Raw genomic sequence first — 9,019 nt, 5'->3', positions numbered from 1 at the left:
AACAAGCACGTCATAATTCGATTTTTCTTGGAAAGGGCAGATAAAAAGAGATCAAGATGATATAAAATTATGTGTTCCATGCACGAAAATTTTCCGTCTTTTTTATATGTCCGGCGTTTACGGTACATATTAAAGGCACGGTATACCATTGTCCGTCCGTCCGTCGTCGTCAGCATTTCGTACTTTATAACTCAATGTTTTTTGTTTTTTTTTTACATCATAATGTTTTCGAGTAATTGCGGCCGTTTTGTCCATTTAAAAAGGGGAGACTTCCCTGTTTTTGGACAATTAAACAAAAATGCTTTAGTTCTCATGAAACTTTGGTTTATATATATATCTATTGATGTTTTAAAGATTCCTTTTGATTTAAAATTATGAATTTCTGATATGAAATGGAGAAGTTATTGAAATTTATTCTTTGAATGAAATGAGACTGGCGTATCATGCGCTCATGGCGCAGCTGTTTTGTTCTAAATTGTCCCCCAAAAAAGGGAATACCGAGTAATCACTATGATGTAAGAAAATAATTATTATTCTAGTTAGTATTTTGTATAAAGCTCACACTTTTGCCTCATGCAATAATCAGGTTTTTTTTTTACATTTTGTCCCATTCAAACCTTATTTGACGTAGGGTTTAATACATAATTTTGTTTTTTCATGATTTTAATGTGACTGAAACAGTTTCAGATAAAATTTTAGTCTATAATGTCCGATAAAATGTCCCTACATACGATTTTGACGTTATATAACAAAATATGCAAAACATTGCGTCTTTAGAATTGTGATTATTGTGGTTTTCACAGACGATTCGAAATATTTCTTGTTTATGCATGTTAAGAAATTTTAAATGTTGTAGAATAAAAGCTCTATCGATTTGTGGGAATTGTCAAGATTTCCTTACGGAACTGACACGTTTTCTAGTCTTTATTATAATAATCGACTGGCTGATCCACTACAACACAAATTAATAGAACCACATGTCCCCATTCAAATGCATTGATCGTCCAAGAAAGGGGGTCAACCCCAGGACCCCTCTGGATCCGCCACTGAACACTGACATGCTAGAAATACAGTAGTCCATTCGCCTCGCCATACTGAATGTATATATATGAGCTAGTGCATTTGCAGTGCATAGAGTAGGATTATTATAAAAGAAAACCGATTGCTTTTGCAATTAAAATGTAATTAAACAAATGGTTTCTATTCAATTTACATTTTTATTTTTAATTTATTAATGAAATAAAGCACAATATCTATATTATTTAAGAAACATGAGAATCTTAAGTTCTTAAGGTATTGCGCTGATAAAGTCCGTTTTTAGAAAGCCATAGTAAAAACGTGCATTCTTACGTTTTAATTTTGACTTATGTCTTCCAACTTCATAACTTCCAAACAAAGACAGACAGAAGCACATAAACTTAGTAAGTATTGCTAAAAATAAAAGTTAAGTTTACAGTTCTGGTTAATATAAAAAGAAGATGTGGTATGATTGCCAATGAGACAACTATCCACACAAGACAAAAAATGACACATGCAGACATTAACAAATATAGGTCACCGTACGACCTTCAACAATGAGCAAAGCCCATACCGCATAGTCAGCTATAAAAGGACCCGATAAGACAATGTAAAACAATTCAAACGAAAAACTAACGGCCATATTTATGTAAAACAATGAACGAAAAACATTTTATTTGTCCAAACGGTAAAATAGATCAGATTGGTACAATGGAGTCTGCTCCGAATATTTAAGAAATAATTGGTCCGAGAACACAATTAATTCGTAGTGCATTTCTTTTAGAACATAAATGAAAATAAAAAAAATCCCACCTGCGCTTTCTCAAAGAAACTTTTACAGTGTGTTGTACTACTTTTGGGACAAATCATATCAAATTTATAGAAAACTTCATCGCCTCTAACTCAAAATATGGACAATTTTATGTTTAGGGCGTCTTGAAATCTTTTGACAGCTTCCGAAGTGCTCATTTTCAACCTTTTTCAGCTGGACCAAATCACTACTTTCCTTTAAAATTCTGGACCCAAATTTTTTTACAGTGTAATTTCATCCCCCTTCTTGCAATTTGAGGCATTGAACATGGAGAAATAAATTTGGAAGGGGTATAAAAATTAATGGCAAGTAACCCACTGTCAACACTAGGGACTATATTTGTGAACAACGAAAATCAAGGGACGACAATGGTGGTCCCGGACCTAATAGGGTAGAAAGAGTTGACAAATCTTAAAAAAACTTGGTATGAACAAAGTTTAATGTATTATAACACTGCTTACAAAGTTTCATGACAATAGGATGTATATTATAGACATTCAGTTAAGTTCTATACTCATCTTTGCGTGTAAAATTTTGACGTTAAAATTGAAAAATTTCAACTATCAACATTTGGGGCTTTAAAAATTAAAATATTGCAAAAAAATTCTTTTTAAATGCCTTCATATATAACTTATCATGTACTAAAAGCAATAGAGTACTCATTTGATTTATCAGACTTGGCATAATTATTCAAAAGTCAAATTTATATCAGCCCGCGCCTAAAAATTTAGGTTTTTCAATGAAGGGGGACCTTACATAAAGATGTAATATTTTCCAGCAATTTTAAATTTGTGAAGCTTGTTGGTTATAAAGAATCCTCACATATGTATTTAAAGTACTTTAAATGGAAAGAAAAGTTACAAATAACATATCATATTAGTTTAAAAGGGTCTTAAGCCAAGTAAGACTGGAAAAAAATTAGGGTCAATTTAGGCCGTGCCACATATTTACATTAAAAAATGCATATTGAGGCTATAAAAAATAAAAATTTGTGTCTTTTTTATCATTTCTATACTCATGTGACATGATACAACAAATCTGAGCACAAAAAGACTCTTACAATTAACTTTTCTTACAAGCAGTATGGGCTGAAACAAAGATTTTTGCCTTTTTCGGGAAAAACTTGCATGCAATTTATTCTCAACAGGCTTATATTTAAACCACTTGCTATCCTACAGAAGAAAAGAAATATATTATGTGAAATGGAACAGGTACAATAGACATTGTAAAGTGCATTTGATACAAATTTAGTGAGGTCTCTAATATGGACATCAAATTTTATATACCAAGCTTCCCACTATTGACTTCATCCAAACAAGGCGTTAGACAAGGGTCATTTATACAACACACTTTGCACATTTTATCTGAGATAAACTTCTTTTCTGTAGATTCAGAGTTCATAAATAAGTAAAAGAAGCAGATAAAGGCATAGAAACACAAATATTGACACATAAAAACCTGTCAGATAGAAAGTCAGGATGCCATTTATGCATCAATATTGGAAAAGTTATAAAATGCCTATTTTGACCATCAAATGCCAAAATTTGTCATTTTTGCAGAAATTCTATAAAATAAAAGTTTAAATCCTTTAGTTTCATGCTATTTGACAAGTTGATACCATCAAATCATTTAGGGAAGTTGCCAGAGTACAATTTCTATATTTACAGATTTCACCTAATAGGGTAGAAAGAGTTGACAAATCTTAAAAAAACTTGGTATGAACAAAGTTTAATGTATTATAACACTGCTTACAAAGTTTCATGACAATAGGATGTATATTATAGACATTCAGTTAAGTTCTATACTCATCTTTGCGTGTAAAATTTTGACGTTAAAATTGAAAAATTTCAACTATCAACATTTGGGGCTTTAAAAATTAAAATATTGCAAAAAAATTCTTTTTAAATGCCTTCATATATAACTTATCATGTACTAAAAGCAATAGAGTACTCATTTGATTTATCAGACTTGGCATAATTATTCAAAAGTCAAATTTATATCAGCCCGCACCTAAAAATTTAGGTTTTTCAATGAAGGGGGACCTTACATAAAGATGTAATATTTTCCAGCAATTTTAAATTTGTGAAGCTTGTTGGTTATAAATAATCCTCACATATGTATTTAAAGTACTTTAAATGGAAAGAAAAGTTACAAATAACATATCATATTAGTTTAAAAGGGTCTTAGGCCAAGTAAGACTGGAAAAAAATTAGGGTCAATTTAGGCCGTGCCACATATTTACATTAAAAAATGCATATTGAGGCTATAAAAAATAAAAATTTGTGTCTTTTTTATCATTTCTATACTCATGTGACATGATACAACAAATCTGAGCACAAAAAGACTCTTACAATTAACTTTTCTTACAAGCAGTATGGGCTGAAACAAAGATTTTTGCCTTTTTAGGGAAAAACTTGCATGCAATTTATTCTCAACAGGCTTATATTTAAACCACTTGCTATCCTACAGAAGAAAAGAAATATATTATGTGAAATGGAACAGGTACAATAGACATTGTAAAGTGCATTTGATACAAATTTAGTGAGGTCTCTAATATGGACATCAAATTTTATATACCAAGCTTCCCACTATTGACTTCATCCAAACAAGGCGTTAGACAAGGGTCATTTATACAACACACTTTGCACATTTTATCTGAGATAAACTTCTTTTCTGTAGATTCAGAGTTCATAAATAAGTAAAAGAAGCAGATAAAGGCATAGAAACACAAATATTGACACATAAAAACCTGTCAGATAGAAAGTCAGGATGCCATTTATGCATCAATATTGGAAAAGTTATAAAATGCCTATTTTGACCATCAAATGCCAAAATTTGTCATTTTTGCAGAAATTCTATAAAATAAAAGTTTAAATCCTTTAGTTTCATGCTATTTGACAAGTTGATACCATCAAATCATTTAGGGAAGTTGCCAGAGTACAATTTCTATATTTACAGATTTCACCTAATAGGGTAGAAAGAGTTGACAAATCTTAAAAAAACTTGGTATGAACAAAGTTTAATGTATTATAACACTGCTTACAAAGTTTCATGACAATAGGATGTATATTATAGACATTCAGTTAAGTTCTATACTCATCTTTGCGTGTAAAATTTTGACGTTAAAATTGAAAAATTTCAACTATCAACATTTGGGGCTTTAAAAATTAAAATATTGCAAAAAAATTCTTTTTAAATGCCTTCATATATAACTTATCATGTACTAAAAGCAATAGAGTACTCATTTGATTTATCAGACTTGGCATAATTATTCAAAAGTCAAATTTATATCAGCCCGCGCCTAAAAATTTAGGTTTTTCAATGAAGGGGGACCTTACATAAAGATGTAATATTTTCCAGCAATTTTAAATTTGTGAAGCTTGTTGGTTATAAATAATCCTCACATATGTATTTAAAGTACTTTAAATGGAAAGAAAAGTTACAAATAACATATCATATTAGTTTAAAAGGGTCTTAGGCCAAATAAGACTGGAAAAAAATTAGGGTCAATTTAGGCCGTGCCACATATTTACATTAAAAAATGCATATTGAGGCTATAAAAAATAAAAATTTGTGTCTTTTTTATCATTTCTATACTCATGTGACATGATACAACAAATCTGAGCACAAAAAGACTCTTACAATTAACTTTTCTTACAAGCAGTATGGGCTGAAACAAAGATTTTTGCCTTTTTAGGGAAAAACTTGCATGCAATTTATTCTCAACAGGCTTATATTTAAACCACTTGCTATCCTACAGAAGAAAAGAAATATATTATGTGAAATGGAACAGGTACAATAGACATTGTAAAGTGCATTTGATACAAATTTAGTGAGGTCTCTAATATGGACATCAAATTTTATATACCAAGCTTCCCACTATTGACTTCATCCAAACAAGGCGTTAGACAAGGGTCATTTATACAACACACTTTGCACATTTTATCTGAGATAAACTTCTTTTCTGTAGATTCAGAGTTCATAAATAAGTAAAAGAAGCAGATAAAGGCATAGAAACACAAATATTGACACATAAAAACCTGTCAGATAGAAAGTCAGGATGCCATTTATGCATCAATATTGGAAAAGTTATAAAATGCCTATTTTGACCATCAAATGCCAAAATTTGTCATTTTTGCAGAAATTCTATAAAATAAAAGTTTAAATCCTTTAGTTTCATGCTATTTGACAAGTTGATACCATCAAATCATTTAGGGAAGTTGCCAGAGTACAATTTCTATATTTACAGATTTCACCAATAGGGTAGAAAGAGTTGACAAATCTTAAAAAAACTTGGTATGAACAAAGTTTAATGTATTATAACACTGCTTACAAAGTTTCATGACAATAGGATGTATATTATAGACATTCAGTTAAGTTCTATACTCATCTTTGCGTGTAAAATTTTGACGTTAAAATTGAAAAATTTCAACTATCAACATTTGGGGCTTTAAAAATTAAAATATTGCAAAAAAATTCTTTTTAAATGCCTTCATATATAACTTATCATGTACTAAAAGCAATAGAGTACTCATTTGATTTATCAGACTTGGCATAATTATTCAAAAGTCAAATTTATATCAGCCCGCGCCTAAAAATTTAGGTTTTTCAATGAAGGGGGACCTTACATAAAGATGTAATATTTTCCAGCAATTTTAAATTTGTGAAGCTTGTTGGTTATAAATAATCCTCACATATGTATTTAAAGTACTTTAAATGGAAAGAAAAGTTACAAATAACATATCATATTAGTTTAAAAGGGTCTTAGGCCAAGTAAGACTGGAAAAAAATTAGGGTCAATTTAGGCCGTGCCACATATTTACATTAAAAAATGCATATTGAGGCTATAAAAAATAAAAATTTGTGTCTTTTTTATCATTTCTATACTCATGTGACATGATACAACAAATCTGAGCACAAAAAGACTCTTACAATTAACTTTTCTTACAAGCAGTATGGGCTGAAACAAAGATTTTTGCCTTTTTAGGGAAAAACTTGCATGCAATTTATTCTCAACAGGCTTATATTTAAACCACTTGCTATCCTACAGAAGAAAAGAAATATATTATGTGAAATGGAACAGGTACAATAGACATTGTAAAGTGCATTTGATACAAATTTAGTGAGGTCTCTAATATGGACATCAAATTTTATATACCAAGCTTCCCACTATTGACTTCATCCAAACAAGGCGTTAGACAAGGGTCATTTATACAACACACTTTGCACATTTTATCTGAGATAAACTTCTTTTCTGTAGATTCAGAGTTCATAAATAAGTAAAAGAAGCAGATAAAGGCATAGAAACACAAATATTGACACATAAAAACCTGTCAGATAGAAAGTCAGGATGCCATTTATGCATCAATATTGGAAAAGTTATAAAATGCCTATTTTGACCATCAAATGCCAAAATTTGTCATTTTTGCAGAAATTCTATAAAATAAAAGTTTAAATCCTTTAGTTTCATGCTATTTGACAAGTTGATACCATCAAATCATTTAGGGAAGTTGCCAGAGTACAATTTCTATATTTACAGATTTCACCTCTTAGGGTAGAAAGAGTTGACAAATCTTAAAAAAACTTGGTATGAACAAAGTTTAATGTATTATAACACTGCTTACAAAGTTTCATGACAATAGGATGTATATTATAGACATTCAGTTAAGTTCTATACTCATCTTTGCGTGTAAAATTTTGACGTTAAAATTGAAAAATTTCAACTATCAACATTTGGGGCTTTAAAAATTAAAATATTGCAAAAAAATTCTTTTTAAATGCCTTCATATATAACTTATCATGTACTAAAAGCAATAGAGTACTCATTTGATTTATCAGACTTGGCATAATTATTCAAAAGTCAAATTTATATCAGCCCGCGCCTAAAAATTTAGGTTTTTCAATGAAGGGGGACCTTACATAAAGATGTAATATTTTCCAGCAATTTTAAATTTGTGAAGCTTGTTGGTTATAAATAATCCTCACATATGTATTTAAAGTACTTTAAATGGAAAGAAAAGTTACAAATAACATATCATATTAGTTTAAAAGGGTCTTAGGCCAAGTAAGACTGGAAAAAAATTAGGGTCAATTTAGGCCGTGCCACATATTTACATTAAAAAATGCATATTGAGGCTATAAAAAATAAAAATTTGTGTCTTTTTTATCATTTCTATACTCATGTGACATGATACAACAAATCTGAGCACAAAAAGACTCTTACAATTAACTTTTCTTACAAGCAGTATGGGCTGAAACAAAGATTTTTGCCTTTTTAGGGAAAAACTTGCATGCAATTTATTCTCAACAGGCTTATATTTAAACCACTTGCTATCCTACAGAAGAAAAGAAATATATTATGTGAAATGGAACAGGTACAATAGACATTGTAAAGTGCATTTGATACAAATTTAGTGAGGTCTCTAATATGGACATCAAATTTTATATACCAAGCTTCCCACTATTGACTTCATCCAAACAAGGCGTTAGACAAGGGTCATTTATACAACACACTTTGCACATTTTATCTGAGATAAACTTCTTTTCTGTAGATTCAGAGTTCATAAATAAGTAAAAGAAGCAGATAAAGGCATAGAAACACAAATATTGACACATAAAAACCTGTCAGATAGAAAGTCAGGATGCCATTTATGCATCAATATTGGAAAAGTTATAAAATGCCTATTTTGACCATCAAATGCCAAAATTTGTCATTTTTGCAGAAATTCTATAAAATAAAAGTTTAAATCCTTTAGTTTCATGCTATTTGACAAGTTGATACCATCAAATCATTTAGGGAAGTTGCCAGAGTACAATTTCTATATTTACAGATTTCACCTCTTAATAGGGTAGAAAGAGTTGACAAATCTTAAAAAAACTTGGTATGAACAAAGTTTAATGTATTATAACACTGCTTACAAAGTTTCATGACAATAGGATGTATATTATAGACATTCAGTTAAGTTCTATACTCATCTTTGCGTGTAAAATTTTGACGTTAAAATTGAAAAATTTCAACTATCAACATTTGGGGCTTTAAAAATTAAAATATTGCAAAAAAATTCTTTTTAAATGCCTTCATATATAACTTATCATGTACTAAAAGCAATAGAGTACTCATTTGATTTATCAGACTTGGCATAATTATTCAAAAGTCAAATTTATATCAGCCCGCGCCTAAAAATTTAGGTT

Source organism: Mytilus trossulus, chromosome 11, assembly GCF_036588685.1.
Source record: "Mytilus trossulus isolate FHL-02 chromosome 11, PNRI_Mtr1.1.1.hap1, whole genome shotgun sequence".
In the NCBI taxonomy this organism is placed as follows: Eukaryota; Metazoa; Mollusca; class Bivalvia; order Mytilida; family Mytilidae; genus Mytilus; species Mytilus trossulus.
This window is presented reverse-complemented; position numbering follows the sequence as displayed.